At 46.4% G+C, this 27,996-nt stretch overlaps 1 long non-coding RNA gene across 1 annotated transcript; it reads right to left on the bottom strand.

Annotated features, from left to right (window-relative positions):
- Positions 1 to 1,041: 1,041 nt before the first annotated feature.
- LOC142905941 (uncharacterized) lies at positions 1,042 to 25,355 on the bottom strand. Its single transcript, XR_012929963.1, has 4 exons — positions 25,145 to 25,355; positions 12,737 to 12,843; positions 9,497 to 9,619; positions 1,042 to 7,767 (listed from the first exon to the last, which is right to left on the bottom strand). It is a non-coding gene; the product is annotated as an uncharacterized LOC142905941 (long non-coding RNA).
- Between the last annotated feature and the right edge of the window lie 2,641 nt (positions 25,356 to 27,996).

Consider the following 27,996-nt stretch of genomic DNA (forward strand, 5'->3'; position numbering starts at 1 on the left):
GAGGGTTGGGGTTTAAATGTGTTGGGATTAGATTAGGGATTTAGGGTTTTGAGGGTTAGGGTTTTGAGGGTTAGGGTTTTAGAAGTTGAGGATTTAGAAGGTTACGAGTTCAGAGGGTTAGGGGTCTAGAGGGTTAGTTCATTAGAGGGTTGTGGTTTAGATTGGTTGGTATTTAGAATATTAGGGATTTAGGGTTTTAGAAGGATAGAGTTTCAAGGTTTAGAGGGTTAGGGATTCAGAGGGTTGAGGGTTTGGTTTTTAATGGCTTCGAAGGTTAGGGTTAAAAGACTAAGGGGTTTGGAGAGTGAGGGGTTTTTGGTGGGTTAGGGTTTTAAGGGTAAAGGGTTTGAGAGGGTTAGCGGTTTAGATGGTTATGGGTTTAAATGGTTAGGGATTTAGATAGTTACGGGGTTTAGAGGTTTAGAGGGTTTTATTTGTTTGAGGTTTAGTGGTTAAGGTCTCTGTGCGAGTCCAACAGGTTTATTTTAGTCTATGGTAAGATAAAAACAGTTCAGTTTAATTTGTATATATTTAAACAATTTTACCTTTCCTGTCGAGTTTTTGTATTGTATTTTTGTTATGTTCTGACCCGCCCGATTGGACGTCTGTGAAAACAGATCGTCATAGCTCATCAGATTCATCCAGTATAAATAAATATTCAGATTAAAATTCTATTGACCTCTGTGCGAATCTATGGATTTCTGTGTGAGTTTTTGGGTCTCTTGAGTGTATGGATCTCTGTGTGAGGCTATTGGTCTCTGTGCATGTCAAAAGGACTCTGTGTGAGTCTATGGGGTTGCCGTGTGAGTGTCTGTAGGAATGCATGGGTCTCTGTTGGAGTCTATGGGTTTCTGGGTATGGTTGTTTGTGCGAGTTTTACATGCACAAATGGAACTTAAAAAGGCCATTGAGGGTTGCAGAATCCAAGTTGAATATTAAGTTCCCCGCAGTGCAAGCCAGCTCCCTAGTCGTGTCATCAAACAGCCCCTGTAATTCTTTATAATAAAATACGTACTCCAAGAAATCCACACTGAGTCACAGTAGGGTCCTGAATTGGGGATTTTATTTTATAATCTTTGGTTTAATTCGGTTAAGTCACGTAGGTAAAAAAATAAATTTAAATTAAATAAAAGAAAAAATTAAAACATGATGTTTCGAAGGCAACACAAGCTTCCGTCTTCAGGTGGAAACAGTCACAGCAAAAAATCGCTGCACCAAGTGGCGAGGCTCTGGGAACCTCTGGCTTAAATACAGGTTAAGGGAGGGGGGGGGGGAGCCATGTAGGGGGACCTTGGTGGGGTGAGGGGCTGAGTTAATCCGTCTTTTGTTGGGTAGAGGGTGCGGGGGATGGGTCACTGTGTGTGTGCAATAGAAACGGAAAAAAAATAGAAAAATTAAAGATCGGCAAGAATGTGCTGTAAGGGGGAAGTAGAAAAAAGGGAAATAGAAAGTTAAGCAGGAATATGCTTGGTATACCACGACTTGAAATTGCTGTTAGAAATTAGTTGACGTTTGGTATGATTTAAAACGTGCTTCCAGTGGTTGCTTAATTTGAAACTATCCTCTCGGTTGAAGGTATGCCTGTATTTGTATATCTGAATGGCTTGGTGAACACATCTCTGGTCATAACCTATAGGTTTACAGAGAACCTTGGTATCGGAGAAGACAATCTCATGATCACCCATAGCGTTGTGACAATGATCAGCCACAGCAGAAGAATTCGTTCTGCCGTGTTTCAAATCTGATTTGTCCTCGCGAATTCGGTCAGAGACATGTCGCTTTGTCTCCCCGATATAGCAATCACCAAAGGTACAACTCAATTTGTAAACCCCGGGGTACTGTAAGTCAGGAATGACATCCTTCACGGATGGGATCAGATCACGAATTTTGTGTACTGTATTGAACCGGACCTGGATCTTGTGTTTGTTTAGAATTTTGGAAATCTTTTTAGTAACGCCTGCTATATATGGTAGTGTGATGGTTTTGACCGGAGTATCAAGTGGTTGTTTCTGTATGGAGGGAGAAACAGCTTGGCGGATGGTACGGTCAGAGTATCCATTCCTTTCGAGGGCCAGGTGTACATGTTTTAATTCACTGGTCAGGTGGTGTTGGTCCGAAATGCAATAAACCCAATGGTATAAAGTTTTGATGAGATAATTCTTTTGGGCTGGGTGGTGGTGGGAATCAGGTTTCAAGTAGGAATCTGTGTGGGTGGGTTTCCTGTAGACAGAATGCCCCAATGAGCCATCAGGTCTCCTCTCAAACAGAACATCTAAGAATGGTAGCTTGCCAACTTTCTCCACTTCCATGGTGAATTTGATGGCGGGATGTCTGGAATTGATGTGGTGTAGGAAAAGATTCAAAGCTGGGAGGCTATGTGGCCAAATGACGAAAGTGTCATCCACATATATCTTCCCCTGGGAAGGTCTGAGGGTGGAAGTCTGGATGGCGTCTGATTCAAATTTCTCCATGAAAATATTGGCTATCACTGGTGACAAGGAGGAACCCATGGGGGGTACCCTCAATTTGTTTGTAGAAGGAGCCATTCCAAGTAAAGTAGGTATTGTTGAGGCAGTGCCTAACCAGTGCAGGTGTATCGGCGTCTAGTCCATGTTGGACCAAATTTTCAATTATTTCAATGGTATCAGGTACTGGGACCTTGGTGAACAAAGAGACCACATCGAAGCTGACAAGGATATCGTCAGGGGACAGTACAACGTCTTTGACCATAGAGACCAATTGGGCTGAGTTAAGTACTGCTGAGGTGGTCTTGCCAGTGAAAGGCAGCAAGGAATATGACGGAAAACGGGCTAGTCTATAGGTAGGGGAGTTGATCGTGGATACGATGGGTCGTAGTAGGAGCCTTCTTTATGGATCTTGGGAAGACCATAGAATCTAGGGAGTCTTGCAGCAGAAGGTTTTAGGGAGGGACGTTTAGTTGGGTCGATTAGGGAGTAGCGTTGCCTTTATCGGCTGAGAGGATGACTATATCACTTCTGTTTTTTAAAATTCGCGAGTTAAGAGCGTTTATTTTTGCTGATGTTACTAATGGGTTTCTTAGCATTCTTAAGAATAGTGGCTATTTCAGCTCTCGCAACGTCTGCTTGGATGTGTCCCACGCCTTTGAGGGCTACATCGACCTGAGAGATGATATCATCTACTGGTATGTGTTTTGGGGTGACAGCAAAATTCAGTCCCCTAGCCAGTACTGTTTTCAGATTGTCCGAAATCGGCGTTCTACTCTGATTAATGACGATTTTGTTGACGTCGAGTTTTGTTATATGTGGAACTGGGTTCTTCTTTGATAGGTGGTTGAATTTAGAAATCAGGTTAGCTTTACATTTGACTGACAGTGAATCAGCAGAAGAAGCAGTCATGTTGTCTATGTGATTCCAATCCGCACCAACCGGCATGTGCACCTGCATGTACACCACCTCTACACCGTTCATCATGCTAAGTCGGCCAATCAAATGCTAATTTTTATGCTAATTCCTTTGTCAAGGCACCTTGTTTCCTCGCACACAGCTTAACGGTCGCGGTCTGAGCGTGGCTGTGTTTCACTCCAGCGCTGTCCTCGAGACAGCCTGGTTCCTTCACCTGATGAAGGCCGCTTGTGTTGTGGCCGAAACGTCGTGATTTTTGTTGTTTTATTATTTACCTACGTGACTTTACCGAATAGAACCAAAGAGTATGGATCCTTGCAGTCACAAAAGCTTTAAATCTAGAATTGATCACCTCTACGGGGAGGGCTTTCACCTATCTGTTAGAGCTTTTAACAGACAACGGGACAAGAAGTCACAGATCATCGAGACGCTGACCTTCCTCAAAAGATGCCGCAATCACAAGGTAATACCCATCGCTTTCACACTCATTTCTTCTGCTGTATCTTCTCCGAATTCTAAACAGATTCTCTTTAAGGCCAGCCTATCTTAAATCTCAGAGAGGATAAGGCTACTCCGATTTGAACTCGATACTTTAGACAGGACTCTCCTACAAGCTCATTTAATGTTAACACAAAAAATGTCACCTTCTGATTGGAATCACATAGACAACATGACTGCTTCATTCTGCTGATTCACTGTCAGTCAAATGTAAAGCTAACCTAATTTCTTTCTGATTGAGAAGGGGTCAAATATATAACATTTTTGACATGCGTTTTTTCTAGATTTTGTTGTTGTTATTCTGTCTCTCACTGTTCAAATAAACCTACCATTAAAATTATAGACTGATAATTTCTTTGTCAGTGGGCAAACGTACAAAATCAGCAGGGGATCAAATACTTTTTTCCCTCACTGTATATGAGTGCATGTTTACGTGCTCTAACCCAAAAATCTCGATTGTGGACTCAAAAAACCGCTGGGAGACTTCTCACTCAGACCCGTAGCAAGACAATATCGCCCCAATATTCAAATTGTTCAAATATCCCCCGAACGAGTCCAGGATCAATTTAAAGATCATACTCGGCATTCTGAAGGTCCTCCGTGGCCTGACAATGATCACGTTGCCATGTTTACGCTTCTTACAAATATTTTTGCCCCGTTGAATCGATCACCAAACCCAAGTGACGGTAATGTTACGGTAAAGAAAATCTCAGTGGGTGACCTCTGGGCAGAGCATGACCTTGCAAACAGACGACCAATCGAGTGAAATAAACATGGGAAACGCACCTCGATGAACAGGCTGACTTCCCTGTGTGTTTGGACAAACTCATTCATCACAGGCAAAACGAACATGTCCCGAATGCCCACGTCCTTCAGGAACTGCATCTGGAGGTGTTGGCACACCAATTGCATCACCTAGCAAAAGAGGAAAACAGCAGGAACGACGTGAATACATCATCGCCATGCAGCAGTCTACGCCCGTCAATTTCTCACAGCGGTAGTAAGGTCCTTAGGTGTCTGGGAGCACAAGGCAGGTGCAGGTGGGTGAGTCATAATTTCCTTCCCTTACGCCAAAACTTATTTCAGGCTGTGCAAGAGATAATGACATGGGTTAATTGTCACACAAGCCACTTAGAAAGCTGCCATGCTGTTAGTGGTTAGTAAACTGAACTCACAGACCAGAGGTCGCTAAATGGGCACACCACAGTTAGCTGATCGGCAAGTCACGTGCGATGCAGCAAAGTGTGGCTTTCAGCCGGCTCTTCCAACACACCTGGTCAACGTGGAAAAGTAGAATATGGGACCGTCCTGGTGTGGACTAATCAGTTTCAAAGACAATGCATATATTATCAGAGCATGTTTCCATGTTCACCACAAGTACGTGTGGTTAATGCAGACAGGATTCCTTGAATGAGGATTCTGTTTGGTGTTTTAACATCTTGACACCTGTTGTATTGCCAGAAAGGGTAAAACCTATTGTTATATGGAAAAGTAGACCAAATACTCGTAAAGAGTTCGCTCTCATGAAGGTCTTTTCACCAGCGGTGGTGTGACCAAGCAATTGCAGAGCTGCACTTTTATATAAGTCAGGTCAAAGCCAGATACACATTGGAGGATAAACATCCCACGGTGGCTGGGCAATTGTTGTGCAATAATGTCAGGTCAAACTTACTTAGGATATTTACAGGTGCATTTTATTCATGCCGTATATATTAATGCACACATTGTGTAGTAGTGGTATTACTATTAAACTCACCTTTAATGACGATGACCATAAACATGATTAAGAGTGTGACTATTAATGAATGTGCGACTGTACGATGTGGACGCAGCGGAGGGGCCCCCCACGGTGAGCGGTGACGCAACGCGCGCAGTGGCCCGCGTCACGTGGTTGGCACCTCACGTGCACAGAGCGAGGCAGGCAGAGCCAGAGGGGCGGGGGGGCGGCGTTGCCTAGGCGACGTTGGCGTCCTCGCGGTCTACTCCACGGTCAAGCTGCGTGTCACTTGGTGACCCCCCCACCGCCTCTTACTGGACACCTGTGAGTGAGAGCTTGATAGCGCTTCGGATTTCTCCAGGGTCAAAACAGATTTTGATTCCCAGTACAGTGTGCACAGCACCTGTACGACGGGTCCTCGTTTAACGCAGTAGATGCGTTCCTAAAAAGTGCCGCGCTAAGCGAAAACTATTTCCCCCGTAATGAATGTCCAAGCGCAGTCAGAATTGGGTTACAAACAACTTGAGGGGACGCCGCCGCGTTACCGTCTCGTCTCGCTCAACCGCGCAGCTCAAGAAAGTAGTTCGGCGTCGACTGCTCACAAGTCGCCTTATGGCGGTGCGCGTTCCCTAAATGAAGGCAACCGCGTTATAGCGTGAACACGCGGGACAGACCCAGTTGTCGTGTGCGGGTCAACTCCCTGAGATAAACTTGCTGCCGACTTCATGCGTTGTATACGCCCAGTGCTCAGCCAATTGTTGTGAGCGTCGCTCCTCTGCCCTCTGTTGTTAATGGAGGGAGACTGCACCCAACTGCCAAGTATCATCCTTCGCGAGCCTCTTCAAAACGCTCACCTTGACACCGCTGGAAGCAGCCATCGGACTTGACCTCACCCCACAACAGTGCAAGTTTAACCGCTCAACATTAAAACACAACGATGGGTCGCTTGCACCAATCGCACAACATCACAGCGTTGACTCTCAACTGTTACTTGTGTAGAGGGGGTCAGATTGTCCAGACATTCGGTTGATACTAATAGGGTTTATTTTTCCAGTATTGTAGATTATTTGAATTACATTTGTTTGGGCGTCAGGGTGGTGCAGTGGTCACGCCCGTGCATGGCATCTTCTGAAGGAGTGCCTGGCATCGCTTTCCTAATTCTGGTCCCTTTCTCTGCATGGGTTTACTCCCATAGCAAAACAACAACAAAAACATACACTGTAACTGGTACTAGCCAAACATCTGGGATTGTTTTTGTTATGCTGCCTTGCCCAAAATGGCATTTGGTGATAAAAAAATTTGGCAGGAATTGATGCACTAATGCAATTTGAACTCTTATATATTTTCATTTCATGACTTGCTTAGCGTTCATATTCTTGGTAAAGTCACGTAAATAGAAAACAAGAAATAAAATTCAAATTAAATAAAAAATTAAAAAAATAACAAATAAAAAATAAATTGAAAATAATAAAAGCAAAAAACCCAGGACGTTTCAATCGCAACACAAGTGGTCTTTATTTTATTGTTTTTTGTTTTCTATTTACGTGACTTTACCGAAAGAACCAAGAATATGATTTCCTGCAGTCACGAAAGTTTTAAGTCAAAATTTGCTTCGCGTTCCTTTACTTTGCCCTCCTATCTGTTTGTATTGCTGTTTGTTGTTGTAACTTTCTGACTCGCCCCGACTGGACATCTGTGAAAAAAAGAGCTTCATAGCTCATCAGATTCGTCCAGCCTAATTAAAGATTCTGATTCTAACATTAACTGACCCAGTTTTCGCGCGGATATCATGGCCAGGATGCGGAACAAAGGGACCCCCGGTCACACTCACGTGGAATGCCTAGGGCATTGCACAGCATTTAAATGGACTAGTTTTGTGAGATTTACTTGGTGGCTTAGGGAAGGCCTTTATTCAACAATGTATATCATGGCCGATAAGAATTTTTATAGTTATACACCATAGCCCACGATTTCCTGCACCGTTCATTCACTTGAGGAGACTGCGCATGGTGGAGATGGATTACCCTCGGTATCCTGTCCCAAAGTAATTCCAGTGGTTCAGGTAGTGGAAGAGTTGCTAGAGCTTCTGGTTCTTGCCGAAGCCTTGTGACTTTGGGATGAGAGCGTGGTAGGATGAGTGAAGCGTAGAGCTAAAGCTCCTGGAACATCCTGTACCCAAACAACACCAAACATTCAAAATCTTACAATGCTGCTGTTCCAGCACGAACAACATAACAATGAACAAATTTTCACAAATTCAACGTAATGCAGGTAATTGAGTGGCTCGAGGTTAATTTCAATGTCAGAGCACCGAGCCAATGCCATTGAGGTCCTCCATTCAAAATTCAGTGAGCCATCTATCAACAAACGTTCCTGCGAATTAAGTGCAGGAATGCTGTGGTCTCAACTTGGTCACCAATGGCTGCACAGTAAACATCATGTCAAATGTGTTTTTGTTCACTGAAGCATATCCCAGCTCTGAGGGTTTGAATTCCATTTGACGTGTAATGAATTATCTTCAGCTTGGATTTCTGGTAAAGCACATCAGTGGCAACTTGTCTCTGAAACAGGGGTTCCTTGTTCGACAAACTGTGTTTCTGGAACATTCAAGCATCCTCAAGTGCCGTGGATAAGTAAGAGTTTTATCGTTCCACTATTGTTTTGTTGACTGTATCAGCTTTAACAGGATTTGCCCAAAACGCCTTAGCAAGGAAGGATGAGTCTTTGTAAGTTAGCAAATAGAGAGGGTGGAGACCTCAGCATGTAGACATCTCAACCACAACTCTACCTGGTCTCTGTTATTTATTAAATGAGCCAGCCCTTGCCACACTGAGGTTATACGAATGAACCTTGCATGCCACAGACAGGGCAGTGAACGGCAGTTGCTGCTATTGTTTTGGTTGTTTGTAGCTTTTTTTTGTACCCAGCGATGGCAAGCTCGTACTCCGAGTGCCCATAGAAGGAGGCTGGGTCAAAGATGACGGGCCCTTCATTAATCTCTGCAGCATTCCCAGTCCATATATCACCGTGGAGCAGTGCCAGAACCACCTCTACGTCCCGGAAAAAAATCCCCCAACCGAAGCTGCACACCACGCAAAAAACAACACCACTTTATTCATGATAACGTTGTTTTCGAGTTAGATCGCATGAATTTACATGCGTCGTACACCCACCTCCAATTGCAATGAGGCAATTGCCAGAAGTCAGAACGCTTCTGGCAATTGCTTGATGATGCTGGTTGTAATCACCAGCGAAAGGTCGTACTCATTTTAAAATGTTCCGCGTTTCCTCTCTAACACACCAGAGTGCCGAAGCAATAACATAAATGGCATGTTCTGTTCATGTCAGAAACATTACTAATGGGCGATCTAAGCCAAAAAAAACTTTATCATGAATAATATTGGTCGCGAAAGCCTGCGTGTGAAACACCACTTTACCTTTAAAGTCACCTCGAAAACCCACTGTGATCAAATGGGTTTCCCATATGGCTGTGCACATGATGAGCTACACTGCTGCATGTATTAACTCTTTCCTGCTCAGAGATGACCGCAAGTTGCGGGGTGCATCCCGTTCACCGCTGAATCTCGTGTACGTCATCGGAACGTAATAGGAAGTAAATATTAATTAACTTTATTAGTACCGAGGATCCCACAAGGCCGTGCGGGAACGTGTGTAGCACAGTTTGGTACCAGCTATAATAGAGTGCTGTCCTGTTGCTACGGTGCTCTGCGGCGAGTACAATGTCTTTAAAAACAACGGCGCTATGCCTCTCTAAATAAAATTACCGCTGAACCGCTTGCGGGTTCCGAGATTCGGTGGTGAACGAGACCCATCCTGAAATGAGCAGTCGTCTCGGAACAGGAAAGGGTTAAGGGCGAGAGTGAAACAGCTTACGAACCTGAAGCCGAGACCAGAGCTCGCGGGTTTCCCGTTCACCGTAGTCCTTCTCTATCATGTCCAGCTGAAGCTGCAGTTGCTGCCATGAGAAGAACGTCACCCAGTCCTCCTGCCACTCATTCAGCTGGTGGCATAAATATAGTTTTATTACGGACATTTAGAAACATAAGCAAATAATACCTACTTTATTTGGCCAATCCTTGACCTAAAACAGTGATATTCACTCATTTTCGGAGGGGGGCCACTTTCGCGAATAAGACATTATCAGTGAAAGAGCCATCTCACATTTGAAACCATTGGGGGGTTTGACAGCATGATGGGGTGTTTTCACTTGTGTGTATTGTCGGGGACTGCACGTCAGGGGTCGCAGTAAAAAGGACACCAGGGACTGCCACCGGCCCACGGGCCTTGCAATGAAGAACACGGACTTAAGATGTCACCCAGAAATGTTGAATTTTACGTACAAATGGCTGGGTAATTCTTAAGACATAATTCGACACTCATGTTATGTACCGATTATCATGCTGTAGTCTTTGAACATCTCATTTTAGCCACCAATTGATATCCTCATAAAAAATTACAACAGCATTGATCCTAACGATAGGTTCTGCGCTTAATTCCCACACCTCCGTTTAGCACGGTTGGCTATGTACGGTGGAAAGGAAGTTCAACATACATTCATACAAGTCTCTCAAACCCGGCTGAGTGTAATTGGTAATTAGCGAAAACATAACTGATTACGTGAACACTGGTTATGCAAGATCGATCTCTGAGGGAACTTCAGTGATATCTGGTGATGTCAGTTGTAACTGTGTGCCCTGTTATCAATGGTACAACTGTGTGCAATGGAAGAAAATATATGCATTTTTTTATCAAATATATTGTTTTATAAATTTGTGTACTTACACAAGATAAAATGTACGCCAATCTAGTTCTTCTTAAAATGTAACCTTAAACCAATGTTACCATCATCAGTGGTTAATAGAATATTACACAAAGGACTCTCATATTTCTACGATGTAATACTAATTAGACTGACATCTGAACAACAGCTGATTTCACCGCTCCATGATAAAACTAATTTAATCAAGTAAACATTATTGCCGTTCCTATAAAACTTTGGTCACCCAGGCTGTCCTTCAACAAAAGGGTATATTAAATCTATAACATAGTTTTTTCTGGGTTAGATCGCATAAAAATGAATGAGCCGTTAAACCTACCACCACCTAACAGCCAATTAGTAAGGTTGTCACGTAAACGGAACATGCCAATCCGCTACTTGTACAGCAAACCGAAGTGTTGGAGAGAAAATCCACAACATTTACAATCTGAGTATGACGTTTCGCTGGTATTTACAACTATCATCATTAGGTGGACAGCCAAATTCATAGAGAAATCCTCCTGTTTCATTCCTTGGAGGGATAGATGTGATGACGTCACTTGTGAGCCCTTCACGAATTGGAATGTTCTGTTTATGTGACAAACCTTACGAATTGGCTGTCGGTGGCGGGTTTAACGACAAATTTATATTTCAACGATCTAACCCAAAAAAAACCGATATTATGGATGATATTGGCCGCGAAAGCCTACGTGTTAAACGGGTATATTAAAATTTAAATGGGCTACAACCAGTTTCATGACTTTAAAGCGGAGATCACATGTGGGATGTAACCACAGCATATAGCCGTATGAAACCCACATACTCTACATCCTCCTGCCCAGGGTCTATACCTGTTTGGAGAAATTCAAGACTGAAATTTTTATCAAAATCTGTAAAACACATGAGAACCTTAATTTAGCAGTCTCAAACTGACTGGGACCCCTGTCGTGACGGAGCAGCTGAACATTGCACAAAATCATCAACGCATATACAGATATATACCAAGGGTGACCAACTTTCCTGACCCTACCAGCAGCATACCATAATCTTCAGATGGCCGCGGGAGCCACAAGAGATAAAGATTAGCCATACAGAAGTTGACTCGTGTCGACTGGCTGTGGAATTTTGACTTTAGAAATCTCAGTGCCCTGGGAGTACTCATGGCCTGCCTCCGATACCAGATTGTTCTCACTTCATATAAAGTTAAATTGAAGAGTTACAAATTAGCAGCGCCTCTGCAGAGCCACACTTGAACTGCCCAGGAGCCACATGCAGATGCCGAGCAATGGTCTGGCCAACCATGGTATTTTCTGTACATTATAGACTTGTAAATCTAGCGTATATAAATAATTAGCTGAAAACATTTATTTTAGCATTTACTCTATTGCCCTTTAATGAATGAATAGCAAAACTACATGAACTCTCTCCTAAAGCCTTCTTTTGGCTAGCAGACCTTGACATTTATCTCCTGAACATATTGCGATTATATTCTTGGTTCTTTCGGCAAAGTCACGTAGAAGGGAAATAATACAAATAAAACATAATATAATAAAATTCTCACAACATTTCGGCCACAACGCAAACAGCCGTCCTCAGGTGAAGAAACAGAGCTGTCGGAAAGACAGCGTCTTAATGAACACTGCCCAGCGTTCATTAAGACGCTGTCTTTCCGACAGCTCTGTTTCTTCATCTGAGGACGTCTGCTTGCGTTGTGGTCGAAACTTCGTGAAAATTTTATTATATAATGTTTTATTTGTATTATTTTATTATTTCCTTTCCACGTGACTTTACCGAAAGAAACAAAAATATGAATCCCTGCAGTCACGAAAGCTTTAAATCGAAAAATATTGCGATTAGCAAAAATATAAAGGGACGCAATGTTGAATGCTCTAAGTCTCCTTTGCAGAAGAGTTTGCCCTGATGGACTTAAATACAGATACTTTTAATAGCCATAATTCATGTATTACCCAACATAATTCATATTCTGAAAAGTACATTGCACACACATGAACAATACAGTTCCCTTCATCACAAAGATGGCTAAAACAAAGAGATGAATGTGATTAGGTGTGGAAAAGCATGACCGTTGGCTGGCTAGTTGTGTTCATGTATGAAATAATGACAGCATGTGTCTATCTCATTCACTAGCTCAATCGCTTGATTTTTACGATTAATAAACAGCTGTATGAAATGTGTGTTTGTTTACACACAAATCGCCTGTTTACACATATTCATTAGATCCGATTAGCATGCCTACTCTCAGTGCGAAGAAATGTCAACATAATACATAGTTGACATGATGCTAGGGTTGGATCGGTGGGCCTAGTTTTCCACATGTTTAACATTTTCATGATTCAATACCGATAGTTCTCTTCCTTGTGAAGCCTCTCTCCAATCTTCCTGTTGTGAAGGTGCATTTCAGCCAGATGCTGCCCCAACAAGCCTGAGCCCCTGTCAGAGTGTACAACCTGTCAAAGAAAACATTAACTTTATCATGTCAACAAACCCCAAGTAATAATTCATATGCAAACTAAACTACATCATATTTGTCCAGGTGGTCTGTGGCCAAGAACCTCGCTTGAAAATACGAATATATCAGTTCACATTCTGGTTTAGGTGACTCAAAACAATATTCTTCTGGGGTTTATACAATGAGTGTTACTTCCTGGGAAGTCAATCCTATGTAGACTATAAATGAAACCATTTTTTATATTACCAGAGCTATTTTTCAGAACCGACCTGGCCACAAATGATAGCCTAACGAAGTGGCTTATCACATGGAAATGTATAGCAGCCAAATGCTCAAAATACTCATGTTTCTAAATGTGCAGGGAAAAACTGGAGAAACCGGAGAAAAATCTGCACGACCACGGGGAGAACATGCAAACTTCAAATATACAGCAGGCGTCAAGGTCGGGATCGAACCTACGAAGTCCAATATACCAGGCGAGGCAGTTAACATCTCCTAGCCACCATGGCGCCCCATTCTCTGACTTATCCACCCACCCACCCACTCGTAAAGCCATCCACTCACTCACCCTGCCACGTACTGAATCTCTAAACCAACAACTCAACCACCCACTCACTCACCCTGCCACGTACTTAATCTCTAAACCAACAACTCAACCACCCACCCACTCATCCAACCTCTCACTTACTAAACCAGCCACTCACCAACCCACCGACCCACTCATCCACCTATTCACTTAAAATAGTTCAACTACAATTGAATTATTTTAAATTCACCAGGCAAGGCCCACTGAGCTATATAGATCCTTGTCGGAAACGACGTGGCAAACAAATCATAGCTCAAAGAAGTGACTTATCACGTGGACATTTATAGCAGCCAAAGCCTCTAAATGTATATTTCTAAATATGCATGAAAAACTCGGAGGTCCCAGAGAAAAATCCATGCAACCACAGGGAGAACATGCAAACTCCAAATATACAGGCGTCACGATCGAGATCGAACCCACGATGTCTTATACAAATGGCGAGGGAGTTAACATTCCGCTACCCTGGCGCTCCACTCTGACTCAGCCTCCCACCCACCCACTCAAACACCCAGCCAAGCACTCATGAACCCAATCACCGTGGCACCCACTCAATCGCGAAACCCACTCACTCATCAACACACCCAGCCACTCACTTAACCACTTACCTACGAACCCACCTGCATACCCCCCACTCACTAACTCAACGACCCACTCACTCAACACTCCACTAACCCACCCAATCACCTATTCATGCCCCAAATCACACACTGACCCATTCACCCACTTAATCTATAACTCATGCACTCACCCACCCACCTGCTCACCAGCCACTTATCTACTCACCCACCCACTCATCCTGCCACCTACTCAACCTCTAACCCACCCACGCACCGAACTACCCACCTACCCAATCACCCATCCAATAAACTACAACTAAACTATTTTGTATTTTACCAGGTAAGCCCCACAGAGCTATATAAAACATTTTAGAAGTGATCTGGTTACAACTGATACGTGAACGAAGTGGCTTATCAAGCTGACATTTCTTCTAAACAAATCTTGACTCTAAATGGGGAGGGATGACTCTGGAGGACCCGGAGAAAGATCTACGAAGACACAGGCAAAACATTAAAACTCATAATATACAGGCAGCAGGGTCAGAATCGAATACACGATTTCCTGTATACTTAGTGAGGTAGTTAATATCTCACCATAGTGGCACCCCGCTCTCTGACCCACTCACCCAATTACACACTAACTCACCCACTCAACCTCCCACATTAACTTACCCACCCACCAGTCACTCCCCCATTCACCCAACCACCCCCTCACTCACCCAACCACGCACCAACTCACCTACCCACTAACTCACCCACCCATCTTCTCCCGCACTCAGCCAGCCACCCGCTCAATCACGTGCCGACTAACTTACTCACACACTCACCGACCAATACACCCATTCACCCATTCACTTACCCACCCACAATCTCACTAGCCAAGCCAACCACCCAGCCCCTCACTCACCCACTTATTCAATCACTCACTACCCCACACACTCACCCGACCACTTGCTCACTTACCCATACGCTAACCCAACCACTCACTCACCGACTCACCCACCCACTAACTTATCAAAATTAATTCTCAACCACTCACCCAACCACCCACGCAATCTCATACCCACTAACTCACTCACCTACCCATTTATGCACTCACGCACCCACTTACTCACTCACACACCCACCAACCAACCCACCTACCCATCTCTTCACTCACTCACCCACCCACACAGTCAATCACTCACCTACATACCTACCCACTAATACTCACCTACTCATCCAACAACGAACTCACCAACCCACCCGCCAACTCACTCAGGTACTAACCCACTCAACTTCTAACCCACACACTAACCACCTAACCACCTACCCACACACTCACTCACTCACCCACACACTCACTCACTCATCCACCCACCCAAACATCCACTCACCCACCCACTAATTCACCCACCCACTCACTCCCTCATCCATCCACTCACCTACTCGCCCATCCACTCACTTACTCAATGAGCCACTCACCTTCTCACCCAGTACTTACACATCAACTGACTCTGCCACCCACTCAATTCCTAACCCACCCACTCACCCAACCAGCTGCCCACTCCCTCAGCCACTCACCTACTTACCCACCCCACTTACACATCCACTTACCCTGCAATCCACTCAATTTCTAATCCCCCACTCACCCAACCACCCGCCCACTCATCTACTCACCCATTACCACGGAATTATTCACCCACCCATCAGTCAACCACCCAATAATTCAACCACTCACAAACTAAATCGCCTATTAATTAAACCACCCACTACCTCAACCACCCACTAACTTAACCACCGAGCCACTCACCCACTCAGCAAGCCACCCACCTATATCTCTAACCCAATATTTCACTCACCCACCGCCCACTCACCTACACACTAAATTATGTTTATTTTACCAGGTTAGGCCCAATGAGCTACGTAGCTCGTTTTCAAAACAACCTTCACCACAAATAAACCGACCATTAAAATTATAGACTGATCATTTCTTTGTCAGTGGGCAAACGTACAAAATCAGCAGAGGATCAAATACTTTTTTCCCTCACTGTACATTGCGGGGGTCACAAAAATATCTCCAAAATCCTGAATAAACACAAAATCCAGGTCCAATTCAACACAGTACAACAAAATCCGTGATCTGGTTCCATCTGTAAAGGATGTGGTTCCAGACATACAGTACCCGGGCGTTTACAAACTAAAGTGCCTCTGTGGTAGCAGCTACATTGGAGAAACCACACGACATATATCAGACCCCATCCGCGAACATAAAGCAGACTTGAAACACGGTAGGACGAACTCCTCTGCCGTGGCAGATCACTGTTATAATTCAGTGGGCTCACATGACATTGACTTCTCCAAGACAGAGGTTCTTTGCAAGCCAACCGGCTACCATGAGAGATTCGTTCATGAGGCCATCCACATATACAAGCACAGATACAATTTCAACCGAGAAGATGGATTCTGGCTTAGTAACCATTGGAAAGATGTTTTAAACCATTTAGGTTCTTAATTGATTGTATTTTATGGTGATTTTCAGACCGCAGCCCTTTCGCTGGCACTGCCTCTTAATACTTCTCACACCACGGTCAATGGTATGGTTTACAACATGTAGTATAATAATTAATAGTATAACATTGTAATGTTTAACATAACTCATAAGGCAATATATAGCATCGTAATTGCATAATGAATAAACATCAGTGTGGTATATAGTTGGGTTCATAGAATAAGACATAGTGTAATATCACAAGTCTAATAGTTTATAATCTAAAGTATAGGGTAGTGTAAAGTAACGCATTGTATAATTCAAAAGTGGAATTTGTCTATGATATGATGTTATACAATGTAGTTTAGATTGGAAGGTATAATATTGTATTATATAGTAGTCCAGTTTACAGCATAGTCATAAGGCAACTCAGGACACAACAGCGCACCTTGGCTGTTGCACTTGCCCCTTTTCTTGTTTCCTCTCTGCCTGTGTTCCCAGCCCCCTCCCTCCTCCTCTCCGGAGGTGATGCAGGTAACATGCAAATTCATATTTTAACTCCGCCCACACAGCTTAATAGACGCGGTCCTTGCATGTCAGCGTTCATTCAAGCTCTGTCTTCCGGACAGACCTGTCTCTTCACTTGAAGAAGGCCACTTGTGTTGTGGCCAAAACGTCGTGAGAATTTTATTGTCTTATTTAATTTTATTATTTTATTCCCATTCTACGTGACTTTACCGAAAGAACCAAGAAGATGAATCCTTGCAGTCATGAAAGCTTTAAACTGAAATTTACTTTTTATTTCACCAGGCAAGGCCCATTAAGCTATACAGATCCTTTTCAGAATAGACCTGGCTACAAATGATAGATATACGAGTGGCTTATCACAGATACATTTATTGCAGCCAAATCCTCTAAACGCATGTTGCTTCTAAATGCAGAGGGAAAACCCTGAGGATCTAGAACAAAATCCAGGCGACCACGGGTGAGAACTTGCAAACTCCAAATATATAGGCGACAGGGTCGGGATCGAATCTACCACCTCCTGTATACTAGGCAAAATAGTGAACATCTCACCACCTTGGCGCCTCACTCTCTGACTCAACCATCCACTCACTTACACGCTAACTTACCCACTCAACTTCCCATGTTAAATTACCCACCCAGCCGTCACTCACCCATTCACTCACTCACCCAACCCGTCACTCACCCCTCCACTAACCCACCCACTCACTCATTAACTTGCCCACCTATCTTCTCAACCACTCACCCAGCATCCCACTCAATCTCATACCAAACTAATCTACACACACCCACACACCCACTCACTGACCCACTCACTTATGCACTCGCCCAACCACCCACTTACTCCCTCATGCACTCACCAACCCACCCACCCATCTTCTCACTCACACACCCACCCCATCAATCACCCACCCACTAACTAACACCCACACACTCACCTACTCACCCACTCACCGACCCAGCACTCACTCACCGAGCCACTCAATTGCTAACCCACCCACTCACCCACCCACCTGCCCACTCACTCACCCACCCACCTGCCCACTCACTCACCCAGTCACTAACGCACTCACTCAATGTATAACCCACCCACTACCCACCTAACCTCCTTCCCACACACTCATTCACCCAACCACATACCCACCCACACTCACCCATACACTCACCTACTCGCCCAGCTGCTCAATAATTTACCGAGCCACTCACCTAATTACCCAGCCACTCACCTACTCACTCACCCACTTACACATCCACTCACCCTGCCACCCACTCCATTTCTAACCCACACACTCACCCAACCACCTCCCACTCCCTCAGCCACTCACCGACTCACCAAATCACCCACTACCCAAATAACTAATCATCCACCCACCCATCACTCAACCAAACAATAATAAAGCCACCCAATAATTAAACCACCCATTAACTCAACCACCCACTAACTCAACCAGGTTTATTTTACCAGGTCAGGCCCAGTGAGCTATACATATCGTTTTCAGAAGCACCATCGCCCAAAAATTATAGCTCAAAAAAGTGGCTTATCATGTATACATTTATAGCAACCAACTCCTCTAAATACATGTTTCTAAATGTGGAGGGAAATCTACAGGCATTAGGGTCAGGATCGAACCCACAACCTTCTGTATACGAGGCGAGGTAGTTAACATATCGCCACTGTGGCCCCCCACTATACGACTCTCCCACCCACTAACCCACACAGTCACCCACTCACTTAAACACCCACCGTCACATGCATCCAGGCACTGACTCACCCAGCCACTCAGTACCCATAAACCCACCCAGGCACTCACCCATGCACTTGCCCACTCACCCACCCACCCAATTATCCACAAACTAAACTAAATTTTAAATATTTTTTTTTATTTTACCAGGTCAGGCCCACAGCAAAATAGATATTTTTCAGAAGCCACGTGACCACAAATAACAGTTCAATGAAGTGGCTTTTCACGTAGAAGCTAAATTCTATAAATGCATGTGTCTAAATGCAGCAGGACAACCCGGAGAACTCTGATTAAATGTCACGCGACCACAGGAACAACATGCACACTCCAAATTTCCAGGCGTCAGGGTCGGGATTGAACTCACAACCTCCTGCATAAAATACGAGGAAGTTAACATCTCGCCACAATGGCACTCCACTATCTGACGTAGCCACCCACTCACCCACCCACTCACAACAAACCCACTCAACCCTGACAACTACTCAATCTCTAACCCACCAACCCAAGCACACAACAACCCACCTACCCATTCACCAACCCAGCCAATAAACTAAACTAATTTTATTTTACCAGGTAAGGGTCACAGAGCTATATACTGTACATCACTTTCAGTAGTGACCTGGTTACAAATGATAGGCCAACGAAGTGGCTTATCACGTAGACATTTATTGCAGCATTATTGCAGCATGTTGATTTTATATGCAGAGGGAAAACCCGGAGGACATGGAGAAAAATCCATGCGACCAAGGGGAGAACGTGCAAACTCCAAATATACAGGCAGAAGGGTCGAGATCGAAACCACAACCTCCTGTTTTCCAGGTGAAGTGGCTCGCATCTCACCACAATGGCGCTCCATTCTCCGACTCTCCCATCCATGAACCCACACACCCACCCACTCAAATACCCACCCATTAACTCAACAACCCATGAACTCAACCACCCACTAACTCAACCAGCCACTTACTCAACCAGCTACTTACTCAACCACCCACAAACTCAACCACCGAGCCACTCACACACTCACCAAGCCACTCTCTCAATCTATAACTCACACTCATGCATCCAGCTACTCACCCATCCACCCACCCACCCACACACCAACCCACTCACCCACGCACCCAGCCAATCATAAAAAAACACTGAACTAAAACGATTTTTTTTTTCCAGGTAAGGCCCACAGCTATATAAATCTTTATCAGAAGCAATCTGCCCACAAATAACAGCTCAATGAAGTGGCTTTTCACGTAGAACGTTATAGCAGCCACATTCTATAAATGCATGTTTCTAAATACGGAGGGACAACCCGGAGAACCTGGAGAAAATTCCACCCGACCATGGGGAGAAGATGCAAACTCCAAATGTATACAGGCCTTAGGGTTGGGGGGAACCTACGAACTCCAATATACCAGGCGAGGGAGTTAACATCTCGCCACTGTGGCGCCTCATTATCTGACTCACCCACCAACTCAACTACTAAAGCCACCCACACACTCACTCACCCACTCACAAACCCACTCATTCACTAACCCACTGACTCATCAACACACCAAGCCACTCACTCAAGAACTTACCTATGCACCCACCTACACACCCACTCACTCTAAATATACAGACGTCAGGGTCGGGATCGAACCCATGACCTCGTTTATAAAAGACGAGGCAGTTAACATCTCGCCACCATGGCACTCCACTCTCCGACTCAGCCACCTACTCACCCACCCACTCACAAACCCACCCACTGGATCTCAAACTCACTCACTCACCAATTTACCCACCCACTCACCCTGACACCCACTCAATCTCCAACTGACCCACCCACGCACTCAAAATCCCACCTACCCACTCAACCATCCAATAAACTGAAACTAAACATTTTTTTTTTACCAGGTAAGGCCCACAGAGGTATAGCAAGTGACCTGGTTACAAATAATAGGTTGACGAAGTGGCTTATCACGTAAACATTTATTGCATTCAAATCCTTTAAACGCATGTTGATTTGAAATGCGGAGGGAAAACCCGGCTATTTTAATGCACACAATGGACCAGAAGGACAAGCGCAAAGGGTTCACATAATGCGCATGCATAATGTACGTTGACTCATTAATCTCTCCCCCCCTCCCCACTTTGCATCAAGAGCGCCAAAGTGTGGTCACCACATCTATGCCTCTTTATAAGGAACGAAACAGACTAACTTCTCCACAAATCTGGCTGTCGCCTGATGAAGCTAGTTGTAATTACTGGCGAAAAGTTGTACTCAGATTGTAAATGTTGTGGCTTGACTCTCCAACACACCGGTGTGCTGTACTAGTGATAAATTGTCATGTTCTGATTACGTGACAACCCTTACTAGTTGGCTGTGTCGGGTGGTGGTGGGTTTTAACGACACATTTATATATTTATGCGATCTAACCCAAAAAAACCCTCTATTATGGATAATATTGGTCGCGAAAGCCTACGTGTAAAACAAATCCCAAGGAATAAAAAAAATCGATGCGACCACGGAAGAAGATGAAAACTCCAAATATACAGGCTTCAGGGTCGGGATCGAATTGATTACATCCTGTATTCTGGGCGAGGGAGTTAACATCTCGCCACTGCGGTGCCTCATTATCTGACTCACCCACCCGCTCAACTACTAAAGCCACCCACACACTCACTCACCCACTCACAAACCCACTCACCCTGCCACCCACCCACTCATACAAATCGGGAATCAATACCGTTGCTTTGTATGATCTGTGAAACGCAGAATATTGCAGATAAAATCGGACATTTTGAGCTTGCTGCAGGATCGATTGAGTGGAATCAATACAATTAGTCTTGATTCACGATCAACAAAGACCATATATAGGAAAATCTCTGATCGGTGATTTGGATTGCATCATATTGCAGCGCCCCTTTGATGATGTTATAAAGCACTTGCCCCAACAGTCTGTTAAAGGCTACACGGGGGATCTTTGTGTGCGAGTAGCTCACAGATGCTTGAGAGATCTGGGCACTGTCCGATCATCAGTGAGCTCCTCCGGCAGGCGAGGCTGAGTTGGCTGTTGTCTGTGCATTAAGAGGTGTTAAATATCCCACGCAGAGGAGTCTGCTTACAGGGCAGATAAAAGGTTCATCTTCTTTGGTTCTTTCGGTAAAGTCACGTAGAATTAGAATAAAATAATAAATTGATAAAATAAAATAACACAATAATATTTTCCCGACGTTTCGGCCACAACACAAGCGGCCTTCATCAGGTGAAGGGACGAGACTGTCTGGTAGGACAACACTCCAGCGCTGTCCTACCAGACAGTCTCGTCCCTTCACCCGATGAAGGCCGCTTGTGTTGTGGCCGAAACGTCGTGAGAATATTATTGTGTTATTTTATTTTATCAATTTATTATTTTATTCTAATTCTACGTGACTTTACCGAAAGAACCAAAGAAGATGAATCATTGCAGTCACGAAAGCTTTAAATCGAAAGATAAAAGGTTCTTCACGTACCGTGTCCCGTGTCACCTAAACGTTAAATGGGGCCCCGGTAAATTCAGTGTCCACCGCTGAATCATCTTTCACCATCACCACTCGTCCATGAAGGCCAATGCGACGAGGCCATAGATAGACGGCGCGTTATAACGGAGAAGGGGGGGGACCAGGAGAAACGTCGTACTACGTGACATCACAACACCCTGCACACAACCGTAGTGGCAGATTAGGGTGCGCATCATTCACGAATATGTGGTTTAAGTGGTTGAGAGTAGATTTTGGTGTAAACTGATCACGATGCTTTGCGTGGCCTGCATTTAAAATGTAATGTGTGGGTGCGTGAGCAGATATGAGTGGGTGAGTGCGTCAGTAAGCCGGTAGGTGAGTATGTGGGTGGATGGAGGGGGATGGGCGGGAACGCCATGGGCTGGAGTGGAGGCGGACTGATGCGTTACGGGAGGATATGGAGCTGAGTGGGCTTTGCCGACGACTGGTACCAGCGGTGTCGGGATCGGCCTCTGCGGGGGAGGCTCGTGAAGGACGCTTCTACTGGACAGTTGGAGACAGTCGCCCTCCACGAACAACGGAGGAGTGACGCTCACAACAACGAGCGGAACACCGGATGATAAATATGCAGCAATTTGGCACAGTACGGGGTACAGGTGGTGCATCTGCCAGTCATCTCAGTCAGCCAACCCATGGCACCTGGGTCTGTTCCAGGACCTCCGGTCAGCGAGCCTTCGACACTTCACGTGGCTTCAAGTGCACCTGGCCTGGCACAGGCGCCGTGGTGACGTCACTGTCACATATTGGCGAATGGCGACGGTCGATAACGCAGCGGTGGTTGTGAGAAATGCCATTTTGGGGGGGGGGGGGGGCGCCAAACCTGACCAGCTGTAAACCTCACGTCGCCTCGCAGCCACACAGTGGCAACAGGGAGTTCTGGATGGGTGCAAGGGGCTGGTAATCCCCCTCCACCTTCAACTAAATAACCACACACGCGAGCCCTTGGGGCTCTCTGTGAGTCGATGGATCTGTGTGTGGTGAGTCTATGAGTCTCTGTGAGAGTCCGTGGGTCTCTGTGTGGTGAGTTTATGTGTGTCTGTTTTATGAGTCTATAGGGCTCTGTGCGAGTCTGTTTGATTCGGTGGTTCTCTGTGTGATGAGTCTATGCGTTTTTGTATGACTCTATGGGTCTCTATATGGTGATTCTATGGGTCTGTTTGGTGAGTCTATGGGTCTCTCTCTGAGTCTATGGTTCTCTGTGGGGTGAGTCTATGCGTCTTTGTGGGGTGAGTCTATGCGTCTCTGTCTGATGTGTCTATGGGTCTCTGTGGTGAGTCTATGGGTCTCTGTGGTGAGTCTATGGGTCTCTGTGGTGAGTCTATGGGTCTCTGTGTGAGTATGGGTACGATTGAGTCTATGGGTATCTGTCTGGTGAGTCTATGTCTCTGTTTGGTGAGTCTATGTCTCTGTTTGGTGAGTCTATAGGGCTCTGTGCGAGTCTGTGGATCTGTTTGAGTCTGTGGTTCTCTGTCTGATGAGTCTATGGGTCTCTGTGGTGAGTCTATGGTTCTCTGTGCAAGTCTGAGGGTATGTGCGTGGTGAGTGTATAGGTCTATGTGTGATGACTCTATGGGTCTCTATGTGATGGATATCTGTGGTGCACATATCCTGGCACAAGCGCCGTGGCGTCGTCACCACCACTAAGTGGAGAATGCTCCTACCCCTGCTCCTGCTTGTTCTTGTGCTCGGGAAGGAGAGAGAAAACTAGACTAAGGTCCACTGAGCTAAACATATCTTTTTCAGAAGCGACTTGGTACCAATGATAGCTCAACGAAGTGGCTCATCATCACAGTCACGAAAGTTTTAAGTAAAAACTTTAAACGAATGTTTCTAAATGTGGAGGGAAAAACCGGAGGACCCGGAGAAAAAGTCCACACGACCACGGGGAGAGACAGAGACACGCAAACTCCAAATATACAGCAGGCATCAGGGTCGGGGTCGAACCCACAACCTCCTGTACACCAGGCGAGGTAGTTAGGGGGGAAAGCAGAGACAGCGAGAGAGAGGAGAATTAGTCAAACTCACACTCAGTATTACTAACTAACCATGATACACTCGCCATGATACTCACCATCATACTCACGCATTCACCATCATACTCACACACAAGCCCACACACATCAACTGTCGCCATTCACCACTACGTGGCGGTGATGTCCCCACAATAACTCAGGTGCCAAGGTTTGACGGCTGTGCCAGGCTAAGTGCAGGAGGAGGCCACGGGCCAGACTCAGGTGCCATGGGTTGACTGCTCTGCCTGGCTAGGTACAAGAGGAGGGCTAGACCCTGGTGCTATGGGTTAACTCGTGTGCCACCACCAACAACTGTAACCACAGTTTAACACGTAGGCTTTCGCGACCAATATTATTCATAATAACGGTTTTTGGGTTAGATCGCGTTTATTTATAAATGTGTCGTAACCCTCCACCACCCGACACGGCCAATCAGCAAAAAAAGTGTCACGTTGACAAAAGACAAATAATTCACTACTTTAGCCCACCGGTGTGTTGAAGAGTGAATCCACATTTACAGTTTGAGTACTGGGCTAAAGTAGTGAATTATTTGTCTTTTGTCAACGTGACACTTTTTTTGCTGATTGGCCGTGTCGGGTGGTGGAGGGTTACGACACATTTATAAATAAACGCGATCTAACCCAAAAACCGTTATTATGAACTGTAACCACAACTATAATTTAACCACAACTATAATTCCCATCAGCCACACGGCCCTCTGGGAGTGCCTCTCAACAGCAGCAGCAGCAGGGCCGAGCTCTGCTTGAAGCAAACTCAGCAGAACGTGACGGCTGTGGGCCAGGCGCCTCCTCTGTCTCCCCCCACCGCCGCCGCCGCCACTGCTGATGTGGACACACCGCGCGAGGTTCTCACCTTCAGGCTGAGTCGACGTAGAGGAGGCCCAGCGAGCCGCCGCTTCAGAAGCTTTCGCGAGCCACTGACGGTGGCCGTGAGCTGGAATCCAAATCAGCCGCTCGCCACCCACAATCCACAGCGCGCGCCGCCTCCACTCGGCCCCGGCCTAAGCGGAAGTAGCAGCGGGGGAGGGGGGCGGGGCATGGGGGGTGAGGGGGCGGGTGACGAGGGGAGGGGGTTGGGGCATGGGGGGTGAGGGGGCGGGTCGCGAGGGGGGGCATGGGGGGTTGTGAGGGGGCATGGGGGGTTGCGAATGTGGAGGGGCGGGGGGGGAAGGGGGGTCACGAGGAGGGGCGGGGGGGGGGCAGGGGGGGTAGCGAGGGGGAGGGAAATGTCGGGCCATGGGGCGTGGTCGCGCATGGGGAGCAGGGGGGGAGGAGCTCAGGTGTGAGGGGGAGGAGCTCATGGCTCTGACGTCACGGGGGCGTGGTTACTTTGTACCGCCCCCGCGTCTCGTGCCACGTGCTTCCCATTGGCAGTTTGGCCGTTAGAGAGGCCCGGACAGACCCCAGAGCAGGAGTGGAACCGAGCTGTGGGTGAGTGGTGGCGGTGGTGGTGTGAGTCTCTCTGTGCGAGGCTGTGTGAGTCTCTCTGTGTGAGTCTGTGTGTGAGTCTCTCTGTGCGAGTCTGTGTGTGTGTGAGTCTGTGTGTGTGTGAGTCTGTGTGCGTGAGTCTCTCTGTGTGAGTCTCTGTGTGCGTGTGAGACTCTGTGTGAGTCTCCCTGTGTGAGTCTCTGTGTGTGTGTGAGTCTGTGTGTGTGAGTCTGTGTGTGTGTATCTCTGCGTGAGTCTCTGTGTGTGTGTGAGTCTCTGTGTGAGTCTGTGTGTGTGAGACGCTCTGTGTGAGTCTCTCTGTGTGTGTGAGTCTGTGTGAGTCTGTGTGTGTGTGGAACGGTCGTGGAGCTGACAGCGCGCTGCGCTATGAACCCGGCGTCCCCGAGTTGGATTCCCTCTAAAGGCCAACAGCAGTAACGATTATCTGAACCGGTGCTGGGCCTCCCCTAGATCGACTTAACCTCGAATAAGTACCTGGTGTGGTGTGTAAAGATCGCCACTGGGGAGACAAAGGCGGCCGGGCGTGGTCCTGGCAATCCAACACCCTCGTGTGTCGTGCCGGCCTTCATACGTACTGCTGGCTAACAGCACTTGCCCCTACAGCCTGTTAAGTCTCTACGGGGATCTTTGTCTTTGGTGTCCCATACTGGCAGGGGGAGGAGTGGTGGTGTTAATGTTGGTGGTGTTAGTGGTGGTGGTGCTCGTGATGGTGGTGGTGTTAGTTGTGTTAGTGATGGTGGTGTTAGTGATTGTGGTTGTTAGTAGTGGTGATAGTGGTGGTGTTACTGGTGTTAGTGATGGTGGTGTTGGTGGTATTAGTGATGGTGGTGTAAGTGAGGTGATCGGATGCCATGGTGATCCCCATCTTTAAGAAGGGAGAACGCACAGACTGTAACAACTACAGGGGCATCTCACTCAGTGTGCCGGGAAAGGTCCTGGCAAGGATTATTCAACACTGCCTTACCAGGCATGCTGAGGAGAGGCTTGCGGAGCCCCAATGTGGTTTCAGGAAAGGGCGGTCCTGCACAGATGCCATATTTTCTGTCCGTTTGCTAAAGCAGAGGTGTAGGGAATTCCAACAAGACCTTCATCTCTGCTTTATTGACCTGGTAAAGGCCTATGACACCATCAGTAGGCCTGGGCTCTGGGTTCTTCGTGCTTTCGGAGTCCCTGACCCGCTGCTCACGATCTTTAAGGACCTTCATTATGGTTAGCGGACCCGGGTAAAACTACATGGCCGGGAGTCGGAGCCATTCCCTGTTCACCTTGGGGTGCGACAGGGATGTCCTCTGGCTGCAACATTATTTAACATCTATTTCAACCACGTAGTTCGTGAAGCCTTCAGTAGCAGTACCGGAGGAATTTCCATCTGGTACAGATACAGTGGGAGGCTGATCAATGCCCGGATGCCGTCAAGGGATGGCTCCCTATTGGTCAACCACGTTATGTATGCCAATGACCTGATAATTGCGGCTCACTCAGAGGAGGAGTTGGAGGCGCTTCTGCTAAAACTGGAGTGTGCCACTAAGAGGTGGGGCCTTACCATCAGCCCCACCAAAATGAAGCACCTGTCTGGGTATTTTGTACCATCGAGCACTCCACCCCCACAACTCCCAATCGGTGATGGGGCAGTTGTGGAGAGAGTGGAAAGTTTCCCATACCTGGGCAGTGTGCTCATGACCGTCTCCGGTTTAACAGCAGAGGTCTCACTCCGAATCAGTCGAGCGGCATTATCTTTTCAGCAGTTGCGTAACGCTGTGTGGAAGCTACCTGGTCTGTCGCTCCACACGAAGCTTCGGGTCTTCTCAGCCGCAGTCATTCCCTCCCTTCTCTACGCTTGTGAAACGTGGACCCCCCTAATGGAACATCTTTGCCAGTTAGAAACGTTGAGGCTGGCCTGCCTCCGATCAATCCTGGGTTTACCCATGCTGGATTGTGTGAGGAGCTCACAAATCCTCGAAAGATCTGGACAAAGCCCCATCAGTGAGCTCCTCCAGCAGGCAAGGCTGCGTTGGCTGGGCCATGTAGCCCGCATGCCCAATCACCGCATGCGCAAGCAGCTTTTATTCGGCCGGATCGAGGGGGCTGAACGGACGCGGCACGGGCTAGAGAAGAGATGGAGTGATGTGGTACAGCAGGATGTGGAGCTGAGTGGACTTGCCGATAACTGGTACCAGCTGTGTCAAGATCGGCCTCTGTGGAAGAGGCTCGTGAAGGACGCTACTGGGCAGTTGGAGGCAGTCGCCCTCCAACAAC

The sequence above is a fragment of the Petromyzon marinus genome, chromosome 59, assembly GCF_048934315.1.
Source record: "Petromyzon marinus isolate PM22_M1 ecotype Great Lakes invasive population chromosome 59, UKy_Petmar_22M1.pri1.0, whole genome shotgun sequence".
Classification (NCBI taxonomy): domain Eukaryota; kingdom Metazoa; phylum Chordata; class Hyperoartia; order Petromyzontiformes; family Petromyzontidae; genus Petromyzon; species Petromyzon marinus.